This window comes from Apostichopus japonicus, chromosome 21 (assembly GCF_037975245.1).
Source record: "Apostichopus japonicus isolate 1M-3 chromosome 21, ASM3797524v1, whole genome shotgun sequence".
Classification (NCBI taxonomy): Eukaryota; Metazoa; Echinodermata; class Holothuroidea; order Aspidochirotida; family Stichopodidae; genus Apostichopus; species Apostichopus japonicus.
In genome coordinates this window covers 14835335-14854229 of record NC_092581.1, presented here as the reverse complement: position 1 = coordinate 14854229, position 18895 = coordinate 14835335, and positions in this window count along the sequence as shown.

Sequence of the window (18895 nt, the reverse complement as noted above, 5' to 3'; positions counted from 1 at the left end):
CTTCCAACCATCAAAATGGAGGCTTCAATCTTTGCACGGTTTGATATCTTTCCTGTTTGACATGTTGTAAGAAAGTTGCTTTCAACAAACCTGTTATTACGGAAGTCGTAGGAGTTGTGGAAGAAAATTCAACGGTAGTAGAATCCGTTGTATCTAGTGATGTCGATACATCACTTGTGATATCTGTTGAATAGATTGCAGAAGTAGCTTCTGTAGACGAGGAATCAGTTGTTGTTTCTTCGCTAACTGTCTCACTAGTGGAGAGGAAACCTGTTACTTCTGTTGTCTCGTCTTCAGTCGTCATTGTGGGATTTGTTGTCTCCTCTGTAAATAAACGAGATCTACTTAGCATTTCGACAGGTAGGGTGTCCTCAAGTTTCGACGATTTCATGGCTCAACTGAAACAAACTTGATTTAGTCTTACCCGATTCTGATATTCTTTATCCACATATACATTAATGCTTCTGGGGGTATACTATTGTTGTTAAATACTACTTTGATCTTATATATCATTAAAGAGAAGAGAAAAAGTATCGACAAACCTATTGTTGAAGAAGTTGTTGAAAACATTGAAGTTACTTCACTCGTCGGAACATCAGTGGTTTGAAATAATGACGTTTTGTCGGCGGTCGTCTTATCCGTTGAATAACTTAATGAAGACGCAGGAGTTGACTCGGACTGAGATGTAGCAAGTCTTGAGGTTAATTCTGTCGATACATCTTGATCTGTAGTTGGAAATGTTGACGCTAGTGTACCTACCGTTACTGTTGTCCCTTCCTGCGTAGATTCTGATTGTGTCGTCCTGTGTGTTGTTTGGTCTGTAAGTGTAGAAAATGTTACTTACTTTGTCTTTCTCGAAAGTGAACCAAAATATTTCAAGTCCTCTTACCTGTCAATACACATAAGATCCTCCTAATCACTTACCAGATGTGCATATGAATGGTTATTTTCAACGATTTCTCTAAAAAAAATGTCTAATTTCGACAATGAAGAAGCATTTGAAATAGATTTATTTCTTCCAACCATCAAAATGGAGGCTTCAATCTTTGCGCGGTTTGATATCTTTCCTGTTTGACATGTTGTAAGAAAGTTGCTTTCAACAAACCTGTTATTATGGAAGTCGTAGGAGTTGTGGAAGAAAATTCAACGGTAGTAGAATCCGTTGTATCTAGTGATGTCGATACATCACTTGTGATATCTGTTGAATAGATTGCAGAAGTAGCTTCTGTAGACGAGGAATCAGTTGTTGTTTCTTCGCTTACTGTCTCACTAGTGGAAAGGAAACCTGTTACTTCTGTTGTCTCGTCTTCAGTCGTCATTGTGGGATTTGTTGTCTCCTCTGTAAATAAACGAGATCTACTTAGCATTTCGACAGGTAGGGTGTCCTCAAGTTTCGACGATTTCATGGCTCAACTGAAACAAACTTGATTTAGTCTTACCCGATTCTGATATTCTTTATCCACATATACATTAATGCTTCTGGGGGTATACTTTTGTTTTTAAATACTACTTTGATCTTATATATCATTAAAGAGAAGAGAAAAAGTATCGACAAACCTATTGTTGAAGAAGTTGTTGAAAACATTGAAGTTACTTCACTCGTCGGAACATCAGTGGTTTGAAATAATGTCGTTTTGTCGGCGGTCGTCTTATCCGTTGAATAACTTAATGAAGACGCAGGAGTTGACTCGGACTGAGATGTAGCAAGTCTTGAGGTTAATTCTGTCGATACATCTTGATCTGTAGTTGGAAATGTTGACGCTAGTGTACTAACCGTTACTGTTGTCCCTTCCTGCGTAGTTTCTGACTGTGTCGTCCTGTGTGTTGTTTGGTCTGTAAGTGTAGAAAATGTTACTTACTTTGTCTTTCTCGAAAGTGAACCAAAATATTTCAAGTCCTCTTACCTGTCAATACACATAAGATCCTCCTAATCACTTACCAGATGTGCATATGAATGGTTATTTTCGACGATTTCTCGAACAAAATGTCTAATTTCGACAATGAAGAAGCATTTGAAATAGATTTATTTCTTCCAACCATCAAAATGGAGGCTTCAATCTTTGCACGGTTTGATATCTTTCCTGTTTGACATGTTGTAAGAAAGTTGCTTTCAACAAACCTGTTATTACGGAAGTCGTAGGAGTTGTGGAAGAAAATTCAACGGTAGTAGAATCCGTTGTATCTAGTGATGTCGATACATCACTTGTGATATCTGTTGAATAGATTGCAGAAGTAGCTTCTGTAGACGAGGAATCAGTTGTTGTTTCTTCGCTAACTGTCTCACTAGTGGAGAGGAAACCTGTTACTTCTGTTGTCTCGTCTTCAGTCGTCATTGTGGGATTTGTTGTCTCCTCTGTAAATAAACGAGATCTACTTAGCATTTCGACAGGTAGGGTGTCCTCAAGTTTCGACGATTTCATGGCTCAACTGAAACAAACTTGATTTAGTCTTACCCGATTCTGATATTCTTTATCCACAGATACATTAATGCTTCTGGGGGTATACTATTGTTGTTAAATACTACTTTGATCTTATATATCATTAAAGAGAAGAGAAAAAGTATCGACAAACCTATTGTTGAAGAAGTTGTTGAAAACATTGAAGTTACTTCACTCGTCGGAACATCAGTGGTTTGAAATAATGTCGTTTTGTCGGCGGTCGTCTTATCCGTTGAATAACTTAATGAAGACGCAGGAGTTGACTCGGACTGAGATGTAGCAAGTCTTGAGGTTAATTCTGTCGATACATCTTGATCTGTAGTTGGAAATGTTGACGCTAGTGTACTAACCGTTACTGTTGTCCCTTCCTGCGTAGTTTCTGACTGTGTCGTCCTGTGTGTTGTTTGGTCTGTAAGTGTAGAAAATGTTACTTACTTTGTCTTTCTCGAAAGTGAACCAAAATATTTCAAGTCCTCTTACCTGTCAATACACATAAGATCCTCCTAATCACTTACCAGATGTGCATATGAATGGTTATTTTCGACGATTTCTCGAAAAAAAATGTCTAATTTCGACAATGAAGAAGCATTTGAAATAGATTTATTTCTTCCAACCATCAAAATGGAGGCTTCAATCTTTGCACGGTTTGATATCTTTCCTGTTTGACATGTTGTAAGAAAGTTGCTTTCAACAAACCTGTTATTATGGAAGTCGTAGGAGTTGTGGAAGAAAATTCAACGGTAGTAGAATCCGTTGTATCTAGTGATGTCGATACATCACTTGTGATATCTGTTGAATAGATTGCAGAAGTAGCTTCTGTAGACGAGGAATCAGTTGTTGTTTCTTCGCTAACTGTCTCACTAGTGGAGAGGAAACCTGTTACTTCTGTTGTCTCGTCTTCAGTCGTCATTGTGGGATTTGTTGTCTCCTCTGTAAATAAACGAGATCTACTTAGCATTTCGACAGGTAGGGTGTCCTCAAGTTTCGACGATTTCATGGCTCAACTGAAACAAACTTGATTTAGTCTTACCCGATTCTGATATTCTTTATCCACAGATACATTAATGCTTCTGGGGGTATACTATTGTTGTTAAATACTACTTTGATCTTATATATCATTAAAGAGAAGAGAAAAAGTATCGACAAACCTATTGTTGAAGAAGTTGTTGAAAACATTGAAGTTACTTCACTCGTCGGAACATCAGTGGTTTGAAATAATGTCGTTTTGTCGGCGGTCGTCTTATCCGTTGAATAACTTAATGAAGACGCAGGAGTTGACTCGGACTGAGATGTAGCAAGTCTTGAGGTTAATTCTGTCGATACATCTTGATCTGTAGTTGGAAATGTTGACGCTAGTGTACTAACCGTTACTGTTGTCCCTTCCTGCGTAGTTTCTGACTGTGTCGTCCTGTGTGTTGTTTGGTCTGTAAGTGTAGAAAATGTTACTTACTTTGTCTTTCTCGAAAGTGAACCAAAATATTTCAAGTCCTCTTACCTGTCAATACACATAAGATCCTCCTAAACACTTACCAGATGTGCATATGAATGGTTATTTTCGACGATTTCTCGAACAAAATGTCTAATTTCGACAATGAAGAAGCATTTGAAATAGATTTATTTCTTCCAACCATCAAAATGGAGGCTTCAATCTTTGCACGGTTTGATATCTTTCCTGTTTGACATGTTGTAAGAAAGTTGCTTTCAACAAACCTGTTATTATGGAAGTCGTAGGAGTTGTGGAAGAAAATTCAACGGTAGTAGAATCCGTTGTATCTAGTGATGTCGATACATCACTTGTGATATCTGTTGAATAGATTGCAGAAGTAGCTTCTGTAGACGAGGAATCAGTTGTTGTTTCTTCGCTTACTGTCTCACTAGTGGAAAGGAAACCTGTTACTTCTGTTGTCTCGTCTTCAGTCGTCATTGTGGGATTTGTTGTCTCCTCTGTAAATAAACGAGATCTACTTAGCATTTCGACAGGTAGGGTGTCCTCAAGTTTCGACGATTTCATGGCTCAACTGAAACAAACTTGATTTAGTCTTACCCGATTCTGATATTCTTTATCCACATATACATTAATGCTTCTGGGGGTATACTTTTGTTTTTAAATACTACTTTGATCTTATATATCATTAAAGAGAAGAGAAAAAGTATCGACAAACCTATTGTTGAAGAAGTTGTTGAAAACATTGAAGTTACTTCACTCGTCGGAACATCAGTGGTTTGAAATAATGTCGTTTTGTCGGCGGTCGTCTTATCCGTTGAATAACTTAATGAAGACGCAGGAGTTGACTCGGACTGAGATGTAGCAAGTCTTGAGGTTAATTCTGTCGATACATCTTGATCTGTAGTTGGAAATGTTGACGCTAGTGTACTAACCGTTACTGTTGTCCCTTCCTGCGTAGTTTCTGACTGTGTCGTCCTGTGTGTTGTTTGGTCTGTAAGTGTAGAAAATGTTACTTACTTTGTCTTTCTCGAAAGTGAACCAAAATATTTCAAGTCCTCTTACCTGTCAATACACATAAGATCCTCCTAAACACTTACCAGATGTGCATATGAATGGTTATTTTCGACGATTTCTCGAACAAAATGTCTAATTTCGACAATGAAGAAGCATTTGAAATAGATTTATTTCTTCCAACCATCAAAATGGAGGCTTCAATCTTTGCACGGTTTGATATCTTTCCTGTTTGACATGTTGTAAGAAAGTTGCTTTCAACAAACCTGTTATTATGGAAGTCGTAGGAGTTGTGGAAGAAAATTCAACGGTAGTAGAATCCGTTGTATCTAGTGATGTCGATACATCACTTGTGATATCTGTTGAATAGATTGCAGAAGTAGCTTCTGTAGACGAGGAATCAGTTGTTGTTTCTTCGCTTACTGTCTCACTAGTGGAAAGGAAACCTGTTACTTCTGTTGTCTCGTCTTCAGTCGTCATTGTGGGATTTGTTGTCTCCTCTGTAAATAAACGAGATCTACTTAGCATTTCGACAGGTAGGGTGTCCTCAAGTTTCGACGATTTCATGGCTCAACTGAAACAAACTTGATTTAGTCTTACCCGATTCTGATATTCTTTATCCACATATACATTAATGCTTCTGGGGGTATACTTTTGTTTTTAAATACTACTTTGATCTTATATATCATTAAAGAGAAGAGAAAAAGTATCGACAAACCTATTGTTGAAGAAGTTGTTGAAAACATTGAAGTTACTTCACTCGTCGGAACATCAGTGGTTTGAAATAATGTCGTTTTGTCGGCGGTCGTCTTATCCGTTGAATAACTTAATGAAGACGCAGGAGTTGACTCGGACTGAGATGTAGCAAGTCTTGAGGTTAATTCTGTCGATACATCTTGATCTGTAGTTGGAAATGTTGACGCTAGTGTACTAACCGTTACTGTTGTCCCTTCCTGCGTAGTTTCTGACTGTGTCGTCCTGTGTGTTGTTTGGTCTGTAAGTGTAGAAAATGTTACTTACTTTGTCTTTCTCGAAAGTGAACCAAAATATTTCAAGTCCTCTTACCTGTCAATACACATAAGATCCTCCTAATCACTTACCAGATGTGCATATGAATGGTTATTTTCGACGATTTCTCGAACAAAATGTCTAATTTCGACAATGAAGAAGCATTTGAAATAGATTTATTTCTTCCAACCATCAAAATGGAGGCTTCAATCTTTGCACGGTTTGATATCTTTCCTGTTTGACATGTTGTAAGAAAGTTGCTTTCAACAAACCTGTTATTATGGAAGTCGTAGGAGTTGTGGAAGAAAATTCAACGGTAGTAGAATCCGTTGTATCTAGTGATGTCGATACATCACTTGTGATATCTGTTGAATAGATTGCAGAAGTAGCTTCTGTAGACGAGGAATCAGTTGTTGTTTCTTCGCTAACTGTCTCACTAGTGGAGAGGAAACCTGTTACTTCTGTTGTCTCGTCTTCAGTCGTCATTGTGGGATTTGTTGTCTCCTCTGTAAATAAACGAGATCTACTTAGCATTTCGACAGGTAGGGTGTCCTCAAGTTTCGACGATTTCATGGCTCAACTGAAACAAACTTGATTTAGTCTTACCCGATTCTGATATTCTTTATCCACAGATACATTAATGCTTCTGGGGGTATACTATTGTTGTTAAATACTACTTTGATCTTATATATCATTAAAGAGAAGAGAAAAAGTATCGACAAACCTATTGTTGAAGAAGTTGTTGAAAACATTGAAGTTACTTCACTCGTCGGAACATCAGTGGTTTGAAATAATGTCGTTTTGTCGGCGGTCGTCTTATCCGTTGAATAACTTAATGAAGACGCAGGAGTTGACTCGGACTGAGATGTAGCAAGTCTTGAGGTTAATTCTGTCGATACATCTTGATCTGTAGTTGGAAATGTTGACGCTAGTGTACTAACCGTTACTGTTGTCCCTTCCTGCGTAGTTTCTGACTGTGTCGTCCTGTGTGTTGTTTGGTCTGTAAGTGTAGAAAATGTTACTTACTTTGTCTTTCTCGAAAGTGAACCAAAATATTTCAAGTCCTCTTACCTGTCAATACACATAAGATCCTCCTAATCACTTACCAGATGTGCATATGAATGGTTATTTTCGACGATTTCTCGAACAAAATGTCTAATTTCGACAATGAAGAAGCATTTGAAATAGATTTATTTCTTCCAACCATCAAAATGGAGGCTTCAATCTTTGCACGGTTTGATATCTTTCCTGTTTGACATGTTGTAAGAAAGTTGCTTTCAACAAACCTGTTATTATGGAAGTCGTAGGAGTTGTGGAAGAAAATTCAACGGTAGTAGAATCCGTTGTATCTAGTGATGTCGATACATCACTTGTGATATCTGTTGAATAGATTGCAGAAGTAGCTTCTGTAGACGAGGAATCAGTTGTTGTTTCTTCGCTTACTGTCTCACTAGTGGAAAGGAAACCTGTTACTTCTGTTGTCTCGTCTTCAGTCGTCATTGTGGGATTTGTTGTCTCCTCTGTAAATAAACGAGATCTACTTAGCATTTCGACAGGTAGGGTGTCCTCAAGTTTCGACGATTTCATGGCTCAACTGAAACAAACTTGATTTAGTCTTACCCGATTCTGATATTCTTTATCCACAGATACATTAATGCTTCTGGGAGTATACTTTTGTTTTTAAATACTACTTTGATCTTATATATCATTAAAGAGAAGAGAAAAAGTATCGACAAACCTATTGTTGAAGAAGTTGTTGAAAACATTGAAGTTACTTCACTCGTCGGAACATCAGTGGTTTGAAATAATGTCGTTTTGTCGGCGGTCGTCTTATCCGTTGAATAACTTAATGAAGACGCAGGAGTTGACTCGGACTGAGATGTAGCAAGTCTTGAGGTTAATTCTGTCGATACATCTTGATCTGTAGTTGGAAATGTTGACGCTAGTGTACTAACCGTTACTGTTGTCCCTTCCTGCGTAGTTTCTGACTGTGTCGTCCTCTGTGTTGTTTGGTCTGTAAGTGTAGAAAATGTTACTTACTTTGTCTTTCTCGAAAGTGAACCAAAATATTTCAAGTCCTCTTACCTGTCAATACACATAAGGTCCTCCTAATCTCTTACCAGAGGTGCATATGAATGGTTATTTTCGACGACTTCTCGAAAAAAATGTCTAATTTCGACAATGAAGAAGCATTTGAAATAGATTTATTTCTTCCAACCATCAAAATGGAGGCTTCAATCTTTGCACGGTTTGATATCTTTCCTGTTTGACATGTTGTAAGAAAGTTGCTTTCAACAAACCTGTTATTATGGAAGTCGTAGGAGTTGTGGAAGAAAATTCAACGGTAGTAGAATCCGTTGTATCTAGTGATGTCGATACATCACTTGTGATATCTGTTGAATAGATTGCAGAAGTAGCTTCTGTAGACGAGGAATCAGTTGTTGTTTCTTCGCTTACTGTCTCACTAGTGGAAAGGAAACCTGTTACTTCTGTTGTCTCGTCTTCAGTCGTCATTGTGGGATTTGTTGTCTCCTCTGTAAATAAACGAGATCTACTTAGCATTTCGACAGGTAGGGTGTCCTCAAGTTTCGACGATTTCATGGCTCAACTGAAACAAACTTGATTTAGTCTTACCCGATTCTGATATTCTTTATCCACATATACATTAATGCTTCTGGGGGTATACTATTGTTTTTAAATACTACTTTGATCTTATATATCATTAAAGAGAAGAGAAAAAGTATCGACAAACCTATTGTTGAAGAAGTTGTTGAAAACATTGAAGTTACTTCACTCGTCGGAACATCAGTGGTTTGAAATAATGTCGTTTTGTCGGCGGTCGTCTTATCCGTTGAATAACTTAATGAAGACGCAGGAGTTGACTCGGACTGAGATGTAGCAAGTCTTGAGGTTAATTCTGTCGATACATCTTGATCTGTAGTTGGAAATGTTGACGCTAGTGTACTAACCGTTACTGTTGTCCCTTCCTGCGTAGTTTCTGACTGTGTCGTCCTGTGTGTTGTTTGGTCTGTAAGTGTAGAAAATGTTACTTACTTTGTCTTTCTCGAAAGTGAACCAAAATATTTCAAGTCCTCTTACCTGTCAATACACATAAGATCCTCCTAATCACTTACCAGATGTGCATATGAATGGTTATTTTCGACGATTTCTCGAACAAAATGTCTAATTTCGACAATGAAGAAGCATTTGAAATAGATTTATTTCTTCCAACCATCAAAATGGAGGCTTCAATCTTTGCACGGTTTGATATCTTTCCTGTTTGACATGTTGTAAGAAAGTTGCTTTCAACAAACCTGTTATTATGGAAGTCGTAGGAGTTGTGGAAGAAAATTCAACGGTAGTAGAATCCGTTGTATCTAGTGATGTCGATACATCACTTGTGATATCTGTTGAATAGATTGCAGAAGTAGCTTCTGTAGACGAGGAATCAGTTGTTGTTTCTTCGCTAACTGTCTCACTAGTGGAGAGGAAACCTGTTACTTCTGTTGTCTCGTCTTCAGTCGTCATTGTGGGATTTGTTGTCTCCTCTGTAAATAAACGAGATCTACTTAGCATTTCGACAGGTAGGGTGTCCTCAAGTTTCGACGATTTCATGGCTCAACTGAAACAAACTTGATTTAGTCTTACCCGATTCTGATATTCTTTATCCACAGATACATTAATGCTTCTGGGGGTATACTATTGTTGTTAAATACTACTTTGATCTTATATATCATTAAAGAGAAGAGAAAAAGTATCGACAAACCTATTGTTGAAGAAGTTGTTGAAAACATTGAAGTTACTTCACTCGTCGGAACATCAGTGGTTTGAAATAATGTCGTTTTGTCGGCGGTCGTCTTATCCGTTGAATAACTTAATGAAGACGCAGGAGTTGACTCGGACTGAGATGTAGCAAGTCTTGAGGTTAATTCTGTCGATACATCTTGATCTGTAGTTGGAAATGTTGACGCTAGTGTACTAACCGTTACTGTTGTCCCTTCCTGCGTAGTTTCTGACTGTGTCGTCCTGTGTGTTGTTTGGTCTGTAAGTGTAGAAAATGTTACTTACTTTGTCTTTCTCGAAAGTGAACCAAAATATTTCAAGTCCTCTTACCTGTCAATACACATAAGATCCTCCTAAACACTTACCAGATGTGCATATGAATGGTTATTTTCGACGATTTCTCGAACAAAATGTCTAATTTCGACAATGAAGAAGCATTTGAAATAGATTTATTTCTTCCAACCATCAAAATGGAGGCTTCAGTCTTTGCACGGTTTGATATCTTTCCTGTTTGACATGTTGTAAGAAAGTTGCTTTCAACAAACCTGTTATTATGGAAGTCGTAGGAGTTGTGGAAGAAAATTCAACGGTAGTAGAATCCGTTGTATCTAGTGATGTCGATACATCACTTGTGATATCTGTTGAATAGATTGCAGAAGTAGCTTCTGTAGACGAGGAATCAGTTGTTGTTTCTTCGCTTACTGTCTCACTAGTGGAAAGGAAACCTGTTACTTCTGTTGTCTCGTCTTCAGTCGTCATTGTGGGATTTGTTGTCTCCTCTGTAAATAAACGAGATCTACTTAGCATTTCGACAGGTAGGGTGTCCTCAAGTTTCGACGATTTCATGGCTCAACTGAAACAAACTTGATTTAGTCTTACCCGATTCTGATATTCTTTATCCACAGATACATTAATGCTTCTGGGAGTATACTTTTGTTTTTAAATACTACTTTGATCTTATATATCATTAAAGAGAAGAGAAAAAGTATCGACAAACCTATTGTTGAAGAAGTTGTTGAAAACATTGAAGTTACTTCACTCGTCGGAACATCAGTGGTTTGAAATAATGTCGTTTTGTCGGCGGTCGTCTTATCCGTTGAATAACTTAATGAAGACGCAGGAGTTGACTCGGACTGAGATGTAGCAAGTCTTGAGGTTAATTCTGTCGATACATCTTGATCTGTAGTTGGAAATGTTGACGCTAGTGTACTAACCGTTACTGTTGTCCCTTCCTGCGTAGTTTCTGACTGTGTCGTCCTGTGTGTTGTTTGGTCTGTAAGTGTAGAAAATGTTACTTACTTTGTCTTTCTCGAAAGTGAACCAAAATATTTCAAGTCCTCTTACCTGTCAATACACATAAGATCCTCCTAATCACTTACCAGATGTGCATATGAATGGTTATTTTCGACGATTTCTCGAACAAAATGTCTAATTTCGACAATGAAGAAGCATTTGAAATAGATTTATTTCTTCCAACCATCAAAATGGAGGCTTCAATCTTTGCACGGTTTGATATCTTTCCTGTTTGACATGTTGTAAGAAAGTTGCTTTCAACAAACCTGTTATTATGGAAGTCGTAGGAGTTGTGGAAGAAAATTCAACGGTAGTAGAATCCGTTGTATCTAGTGATGTCGATACATCACTTGTGATATCTGTTGAATAGATTGCAGAAGTAGCTTCTGTAGACGAGGAATCAGTTGTTGTTTCTTCGCTAACTGTCTCACTAGTGGAGAGGAAACCTGTTACTTCTGTTGTCTCGTCTTCAGTCGTCATTGTGGGATTTGTTGTCTCCTCTGTAAATAAACGAGATCTACTTAGCATTTCGACAGGTAGGGTGTCCTCAAGTTTCGACGATTTCATGGCTCAACTGAAACAAACTTGATTTAGTCTTACCCGATTCTGATATTCTTTATCCACAGATACATTAATGCTTCTGGGGGTATACTATTGTTGTTAAATACTACTTTGATCTTATATATCATTAAAGAGAAGAGAAAAAGTATCGACAAACCTATTGTTGAAGAAGTTGTTGAAAACATTGAAGTTACTTCACTCGTCGGAACATCAGTGGTTTGAAATAATGTCGTTTTGTCGGCGGTCGTCTTATCCGTTGAATAACTTAATGAAGACGCAGGAGTTGACTCGGACTGAGATGTAGCAAGTCTTGAGGTTAATTCTGTCGATACATCTTGATCTGTAGTTGGAAATGTTGACGCTAGTGTACTAACCGTTACTGTTGTCCCTTCCTGCGTAGTTTCTGACTGTGTCGTCCTGTGTGTTGTTTGGTCTGTAAGTGTAGAAAATGTTACTTACTTTGTCTTTCTCGAAAGTGAACCAAAATATTTCAAGTCCTCTTACCTGTCAATACACATAAGATCCTCCTAAACACTTACCAGATGTGCATATGAATGGTTATTTTCGACGATTTCTCGAACAAAATGTCTAATTTCGACAATGAAGAAGCATTTGAAATAGATTTATTTCTTCCAACCATCAAAATGGAGGCTTCAATCTTTGCACGGTTTGATATCTTTCCTGTTTGACATGTTGTAAGAAAGTTGCTTTCAACAAACCTGTTATTATGGAAGTCGTAGGAGTTGTGGAAGAAAATTCAACGGTAGTAGAATCCGTTGTATCTAGTGATGTCGATACATCACTTGTGATATCTGTTGAATAGATTGCAGAAGTAGCTTCTGTAGACGAGGAATCAGTTGTTGTTTCTTCGCTTACTGTCTCACTAGTGGAAAGGAAACCTGTTACTTCTGTTGTCTCGTCTTCAGTCGTCATTGTGGGATTTGTTGTCTCCTCTGTAAATAAACGAGATCTACTTAGCATTTCGACAGGTAGGGTGTCCTCAAGTTTCGACGATTTCATGGCTCAACTGAAACAAACTTGATTTAGTCTTACCCGATTCTGATATTCTTTATCCACAGATACATTAATGCTTCTGGGAGTATACTTTTGTTTTTAAATACTACTTTGATCTTATATATCATTAAAGAGAAGAGAAAAAGTATCGACAAACCTATTGTTGAAGAAGTTGTTGAAAACATTGAAGTTACTTCACTCGTCGGAACATCAGTGGTTTGAAATAATGTCGTTTTGTCGGCGGTCGTCTTATCCGTTGAATAACTTAATGAAGACGCAGGAGTTGACTCGGACTGAGATGTAGCAAGTCTTGAGGTTAATTCTGTCGATACATCTTGATCTGTAGTTGGAAATGTTGACGCTAGTGTACTAACCGTTACTGTTGTCCCTTCCTGCGTAGTTTCTGACTGTGTCGTCCTGTGTGTTGTTTGGTCTGTAAGTGTAGAAAATGTTACTTACTTTGTCTTTCTCGAAAGTGAACCAAAATATTTCAAGTCCTCTTACCTGTCAATACACATAAGATCCTCCTAAACACTTACCAGATGTGCATATGAATGGTTATTTTCGACGATTTCTCGAACAAAATGTCTAATTTCGACAATGAAGAAGCATTTGAAATAGATTTATTTCTTCCAACCATCAAAATGGAGGCTTCAGTCTTTGCACGGTTTGATATCTTTCCTGTTTGACATGTTGTAAGAAAGTTGCTTTCAACAAACCTGTTATTATGGAAGTCGTAGGAGTTGTGGAAGAAAATTCAACGGTAGTAGAATCCGTTGTATCTAGTGATGTCGATACATCACTTGTGATATCTGTTGAATAGATTGCAGAAGTAGCTTCTGTAGACGAGGAATCAGTTGTTGTTTCTTCGCTTACTGTCTCACTAGTGGAAAGGAAACCTGTTACTTCTGTTGTCTCGTCTTCAGTCGTCATTGTGGGATTTGTTGTCTCCTCTGTAAATAAACGAGATCTACTTAGCATTTCGACAGGTAGGGTGTCCTCAAGTTTCGACGATTTCATGGCTCAACTGAAACAAACTTGATTTAGTCTTACCCGATTCTGATATTCTTTATCCACAGATACATTAATGCTTCTGGGAGTATACTTTTGTTTTTAAATACTACTTTGATCTTATATATCATTAAAGAGAAGAGAAAAAGTATCGACAAACCTATTGTTGAAGAAGTTGTTGAAAACATTGAAGTTACTTCACTCGTCGGAACATCAGTGGTTTGAAATAATGTCGTTTTGTCGGCGGTCGTCTTATCCGTTGAATAACTTAATGAAGACGCAGGAGTTGACTCGGACTGAGATGTAGCAAGTCTTGAGGTTAATTCTGTCGATACATCTTGATCTGTAGTTGGAAATGTTGACGCTAGTGTACTAACCGTTACTGTTGTCCCTTCCTGCGTAGTTTCTGACTGTGTCGTCCTGTGTGTTGTTTGGTCTGTAAGTGTAGAAAATGTTACTTACTTTGTCTTTCTCGAAAGTGAACCAAAATATTTCAAGTCCTCTTACCTGTCAATACACATAAGATCCTCCTAATCACTTACCAGATGTGCATATGAATGGTTATTTTCGACGATTTCTCGAACAAAATGTCTAATTTCGACAATGAAGAAGCATTTGAAATAGATTTATTTCTTCCAACCATCAAAATGGAGGCTTCAATCTTTGCACGGTTTGATATCTTTCCTGTTTGACATGTTGTAAGAAAGTTGCTTTCAACAAACCTGTTATTATGGAAGTCGTAGGAGTTGTGGAAGAAAATTCAACGGTAGTAGAATCCGTTGTATCTAGTGATGTCGATACATCACTTGTGATATCTGTTGAATAGATTGCAGAAGTAGCTTCTGTAGACGAGGAATCAGTTGTTGTTTCTTCGCTTACTGTCTCACTAGTGGAAAGGAAACCTGTTACTTCTGTTGTCTCGTCTTCAGTCGTCATTGTGGGATTTGTTGTCTCCTCTGTAAATAAACGAGATCTACTTAGCATTTCGACAGGTAGGGTGTCCTCAAGTTTCGACGATTTCATGGCTCAACTGAAACAAACTTGATTTAGTCTTACCCGATTCTGATATTCTTTATCCACAGATACATTAATGCTTCTGGGAGTATACTTTTGTTTTTAAATACTACTTTGATCTTATATATCATTAAAGAGAAGAGAAAAAGTATCGACAAACCTATTGTTGAAGAAGTTGTTGAAAACATTGAAGTTACTTCACTCGTCGGAACATCAGTGGTTTGAAATAATGTCGTTTTGTCGGCGGTCGTCTTATCCGTTGAATAACTTAATGAAGACGCAGGAGTTGACTCGGACTGAGATGTAGCAAGTCTTGAGGTTAATTCTGTCGATACATCTTGATCTGTAGTTGGAAATGTTGACGCTAGTGTACTAACCGTTACTGTTGTCCCTTCCTGCGTAGTTTCTGACTGTGTCGTCCTCTGTGTTGTTTGGTCTGTAAGTGTAGAAAATGTTACTTACTTTGTCTTTCTCGAAAGTGAACCAAAATATTTCAAGTCCTCTTACCTGTCAATACACATAAGGTCCTCCTAATCTCTTACCAGAGGTGCATATGAATGGTTATTTTCGACGACTTCTCGAAAAAAATGTCTAATTTCGACAATGAAGAAGCATTTGAAATAGATTTATTTCTTCCAACCATCAAAATGGAGGCTTCAATCTTTGCACGGTTTGATATCTTTCCTGTTTGACATGTTGTAAGAAAGTTGCTTTCAACAAACCTGTTATTATGGAAGTCGTAGGAGTTGTGGAAGAAAATTCAACGGTAGTAGAATCCGTTGTATCTAGTGATGTCGATACATCACTTGTGATATCTGTTGAATAGATTGCAGAAGTAGCTTCTGTAGACGAGGAATCAGTTGTTGTTTCTTCGCTTACTGTCTCACTAGTGGAAAGGAAACCTGTTACTTCTGTTGTCTCGTCTTCAGTCGTCATTGTGGGATTTGTTGTCTCCTCTGTAAATAAACGAGATCTACTTAGCATTTCGACAGGTAGGGTGTCCTCAAGTTTCGACGATTTCATGGCTCAACTGAAACAAACTTGATTTAGTCTTACCCGATTCTGATATTCTTTATCCACATATACATTAATGCTTCTGGGGGTATACTATTGTTTTTAAATACTACTTTGATCTTATATATCATTAAAGAGAAGAGAAAAAGTATCGACAAACCTATTGTTGAAGAAGTTGTTGAAAACATTGAAGTTACTTCACTCGTCGGAACATCAGTGGTTTGAAATAATGTCGTTTTGTCGGCGGTCGTCTTATCCGTTGAATAACTTAATGAAGACGCAGGAGTTGACTCGGACTGAGATGTAGCAAGTCTTGAGGTTAATTCTGTCGATACATCTTGATCTGTAGTTGGAAATGTTGACGCTAGTGTACTAACCGTTACTGTTGTCCCTTCCTGCGTAGTTTCTGACTGTGTCGTCCTGTGTGTTGTTTGGTCTGTAAGTGTAGAAAATGTTACTTACTTTGTCTTTCTCGAAAGTGAACCAAAATATTTCAAGTCCTCTTACCTGTCAATACACATAAGATCCTCCTAATCACTTACCAGATGTGCATATGAATGGTTATTTTCGACGATTTCTCGAACAAAATGTCTAATTTCGACAATGAAGAAGCATTTGAAATAGATTTATTTCTTCCAACCATCAAAATGGAGGCTTCAATCTTTGCACGGTTTGATATCTTTCCTGTTTGACATGTTGTAAGAAAGTTGCTTTCAACAAACCTGTTATTATGGAAGTCGTAGGAGTTGTGGAAGAAAATTCAACGGTAGTAGAATCCGTTGTATCTAGTGATGTCGATACATCACTTGTGATATCTGTTGAATAGATTGCAGAAGTAGCTTCTGTAGACGAGGAATCAGTTGTTGTTTCTTCGCTAACTGTCTCACTAGTGGAGAGGAAACCTGTTACTTCTGTTGTCTCGTCTTCAGTCGTCATTGTGGGATTTGTTGTCTCCTCTGTAAATAAACGAGATCTACTTAGCATTTCGACAGGTAGGGTGTCCTCAAGTTTCGACGATTTCATGGCTCAACTGAAACAAACTTGATTTAGTCTTACCCGATTCTGATATTCTTTATCCACAGATACATTAATGCTTCTGGGGGTATACTATTGTTGTTAAATACTACTTTGATCTTATATATCATTAAAGAGAAGAGAAAAAGTATCGACAAACCTATTGTTGAAGAAGTTGTTGAAAACATTGAAGTTACTTCACTCGTCGGAACATCAGTGGTTTGAAATAATGTCGTTTTGTCGGCGGTCGTCTTATCCGTTGAATAACTTAATGAAGACGCAGGAGTTGACTCGGACTGAGATGTAGCAAGTCTTGAGGTTAATTCTGTCGATACATCTTGATCTGTAGTTGGAAATGTTGACGCTAGTGTACTAACCGTTACTGTTGTCCCTTCCTGCGTAGTTTCTGACTGTGTCGTCCTCTGTGTTGTTTGGTCTGTAAGTGTAGAAAATGTTACTTACTTTGTCTTTCTCGAAAGTGAACCAAAATATTTCAAGTCCTCTTACCTGTCAATACACATAAGATCCTCCTAATCACTTACCAGATGTGCATATGAATGGTTATTTTCGACGATTTCTCGAACAAAATGTCTAATTTCGACAATGAAGAAGCATTTGAAATAGATTTATTTCTTCCAACCATCAAAATGGAGGCTTCAATCTTTGCACGGTTTGATATCTTTCCTGTTTGACATGTTGTAAGAAAGTTGCTTTCAACAAACCTGTTATTATGGAAGTCGTAGGAGTTGTGGAAGAAAATTCAACGGTAGTAGAATCCGTTGTATCTAGTGATGTCGATACATCACTTGTGATATCTGTTGAATAGATTGCAGAAGTAGCTTCTGTAGACGAGGAATCAGTTGTTGTTTCTTCGCTAACTGTCTCACTAGTGGAGAGGAAACCTGTTACTTCTGTTGTCTCGTCTTCAGTCGTCATTGTGGGATTTGTTGTCTCCTCTGTGAATAAACGAGATCTACTTAGCATTTCGACAGGTAGGGTGTCCTCAAGTTTCGACGATTTCATGGCTCAACTGAAACAAACTTGATTTAGTCTTACCCGATTCTGATATTCTTTATCCACAGATACATTAATGCTTCTGGGGGTATACTATTGTTGTTAAATACTACTTTGATCTTATATATCATTAAAGAGAAGAGAAAAAGTATCGACAAACCTATTGTTGAAGAAGTTGTTGAAAACATTGAAGTTACTTCACTCGTCGGAACATCAGTGGTTTGAAATAATGTCGTTTTGTCGGCGGTCGTCTTATCCGTTGAATAACTTAATGAAGACGCAGGAGTTGACTCGGACTGAGATGTAGCAAGTCTTGAGGTTAATTCTGTCGATACATCTTGATCTGTAGTTGGAAATGTTGACGCTAGTGTACTAACCGTTACTGTTGTCCCTTCCTGCGTAGATTCTGACTGTGTCGTCCTCTGTGTTGTTTGGTCTGTAAGTGTAGAAAATGTTACTTACTTTGTCTTTCTCGAAAGTGAACCAAAATATTTCAAGTCCTCTTACCTGTCAATACACATAAGATCCTCCTAATCACTTACCAGATGTGCATATGAATGGTTATTTTCGACGATTTCTCGAAAAAAATGTCTAATTTCGACAATGAAGAAGCATTTGAAATAGATTTATTTCTTCCAACCATCAAAATGGAGGCTTCAATCTTTGCACGGTTTGATATCTTTCCTGTTTGACATGTTGTAAGAAAGTTGCTTTCAACAAACCTGTTATTATGGAAGTCGTAGGAGTTGTGGAAGAAACTTCAACGGTAGTAGAATCCGTTGTATCTAGTGATGTCGATACATCACTTGTGATATCTGTTGAATAGATTGCAGAAGTAGCTTCTGTAGACGAGGAATCAGTTGTTGTTTCTTCGCTAACTGTCTCACTAGTGGAGAGGAAACCTGTTACTTCTGTTGTCTCGTCTTCAGTCGTCATTGTGGGATTTGTTGTCTCCTCTGTAAATAAACGAGATCTACTTAGCATTTCGACAGGTAGGGTGTCCTCAAGTTTCGACGATTTCATGGCTCAACTGAAACAAACTTGATTTAGTCTTACCCGATTCTGATATTCTTTATCCACAGATACATTAATGCTTCTGGGGGTATACTTTTGTTTTTAAATACTACTTTGATCTTATATATCATTAAAGAGAAGAGAAAAAGTATCGACAAACCTATTGTTGAAGAAGTTGTTGAAAACATTGAAGTTACTTCACTCGTCGGAACATCAGTGGTTTGAAATAATGTCGTTTTGTCGGCGGTCGTCTTATCCG